This window comes from Octopus sinensis, linkage group LG4, assembly GCF_006345805.1.
Source record: "Octopus sinensis linkage group LG4, ASM634580v1, whole genome shotgun sequence".
In the NCBI taxonomy this organism is placed as follows: domain Eukaryota; kingdom Metazoa; phylum Mollusca; class Cephalopoda; order Octopoda; family Octopodidae; genus Octopus; species Octopus sinensis.
In genome coordinates this window covers 149486903-149489402 of record NC_043000.1, presented here as the reverse complement: position 1 = coordinate 149489402, position 2500 = coordinate 149486903, and the positions used below count along the sequence as shown (strand labels likewise).

Here is a 2500-nt window from a genome sequence, read left to right as displayed (position 1 = left end):
GATGCTAGAGCTGCAAAATCCTGCATGCATTAATTTCAATTATTCCTATTAATAACTGCATTGTTTCTTTCCAGTTAAATTGACGTCTGACTGTTTAGAGAAGACTTCAAATGTAACTAGTAGCGACTTCTCTTGAATATCGATAAAATTTGGTATCGTGGTATGAAGTATCTGCAGAAAAACAGTTTAGCCCCTAAGGTCATTCATGCAGACATGGTTGCTATATTAGAGGGTAACACTCCAGCATTCTTAACAGTGTAAAAGTGAACAGCTGAATTGAGGAGGGGAAGGGAGAGTCTTGAAGATGACCCAAGATTTGGACATCCTGCAACTGCCACTACCGAGGAAAACATTGATCGTGCTCACCACGTGGTGCCGGATGAGAGATGACGGACAATAAATCAAATGGCAAATGCTATTAGCATATGCCGTGAGAGTGTTCATTCTGCACAATGAACTTGGCTGACGAACGTTTCTGCTCGATGGGTGCCATGTCTTCTGACACCTAATGAAAAGCCCACCAGGCTGATCACATCATGAGAAAATCTGACATTGTCTGCTGATTTCCTCGAACGTTTCCTAACTCAGGACAAATGTTAGATTCGTCACTTTGAGCCAGAGACATACAATCGATGTAGTGGAAACACCTCTCCTCACCCGCTCCAAAGAAAGCCAAGGTCGTTTCATCTGTGGGGAAGGTGACGGCCTCAGTTTTTTGGGATGCAAAAGGCATTGTTTATCATCAACAGGGCCACGCCATCAGTGGAGTTTTATATGCCAACTTGCTGAGGTAGTTATGAAAGACAATCAAGACCGAACATCCAGGAAAACTTACGAAAGACGTCTTGTTTCATCAGGACAACGCTCCAGCACAATGAGTGCTGTGCGTAATTCTGGCTTTGAACTAGTTGATCACCCTGCCTAGTCTCATGATTTGGCCCCATCTGACTATCATCTGTTGCCCAACATGAAAAAATACTTGGCTGGAAACCAGTATCGCAGCGGTGATGACATCATATCTGTTGTTGATGACTTTTTTTGACCAACAGGATGAAAGCTTCTTTACTCATGAGATCCCAGCACTACCACGCCGATGAAAGAAGTGTGTGGACGCAAGAGGGACCATGTTGAAAAAAAAAAAAAAAGCTTCATTTGGTCACATTCCATGAGCGTATTTTGGTACCTATGAACTTTTCAGCAGATTCTCGTACGTTCACAACATTCATGGAGCCGATCATGAACTTATGGTTGGCGATGATTGTTGGGTATATTGACAAACTGTATCAGTTTCTTTGACTACTTGATTTGTCCTCTGCGAGATATTCTATGCAAACTGACATCGAAAAATTTTCCACCAAATGCATATAGTTAAGTGCAGGCTACTATACTTACTATGAGAAGTCAAAACAAATTTTTAATCAACTGGAAGCATAACTCTAATTGGAAGAAAAATCATTAGTGTTTAATGAGAATTACTCTCAGAAAGGGCAAGAGAAAGGTCTCCCAAAATATCACGACCAAATTTTAAATGGATATAAGCGTGGTGGAGTGGAGGCGCAATGGCCCAGTGGTTAGGGCAGCGGACTCGCGGTCATAGGATCGCGGTTTCGATTCCCAGACCGGGCTTTGTCAGTGTTTATTGAGCGAAAACACCTAAAGCTCCACGAGGCTCCGGCAGGGGATGGTAGTGATCCCTGCTGTACTCTTTCACCACAACTTTCTCTCACTCTTACTTCCTGTTTCTGTTGTACCTGTATTTCAAAGGGCCGGCCTTGTCACTCTCTGTGTCACGCTGAATATCCCCGAGAACTACGTTAAGGGTGCACGTGTCTGTGGAGTGCTCAGCCACTTACACGTTAATTTCACGAGCAGGCTGTTCCGTTGATTGGATCAACCGGAACCCTCGTCGTCGTAACCGACGGAATGCTACCACAAGCGTGGTGGTATGGTGAATCTGATAGTTTGTAGGCAAAACGACAACTGTAGATATGTTTCAGTTAATTCCCTTCCTTCATGGACTGTGATGACCTGGGTATACACGCATGGTGTAAAATGGTATTACACAAATAAATATAGGTTGTGGTTATCTAAAAACAACCTATTGCAGAAATATATGTTAACACAGAACGCACTCCGTACTACTCGAACTTAGGTACGATACTCAGTATTCACTGTTCAACTATCGACCGTTAAACCAACACATGTCAGCAACAGGGAAGACCCTACAAAAGTAGAGATAGACAGTTATAAGACTCACACACAAACACACACACACGCACACACAAACACACACACATACACACACAAACACACGCACACACACTGAAACGCACACGCATTCACAAAAGTACACACAGGTAATCACGAGTTTAAAATGGTATTTAGTAGACATACAATGGCCAAAATAAGTTTAAGAGCGATAATGACAGTTCTTTTCCTTCGTTAAATTATTTTCAACAAAACTATAAAAAATTATTTTACCTTTTTACAGTTTATGTAG

General features: G+C 42.2%; 1 protein-coding gene across 1 annotated transcript in view; it reads left to right on the top strand.

The window, feature by feature from the left end:
- LOC115211102 overlaps window positions 1-2500 on the top strand; it is a 48345-nt gene that overhangs the window by 706 nt on the left and 45139 nt on the right. The gene's annotated exons all lie outside the window — the stretch shown is intronic.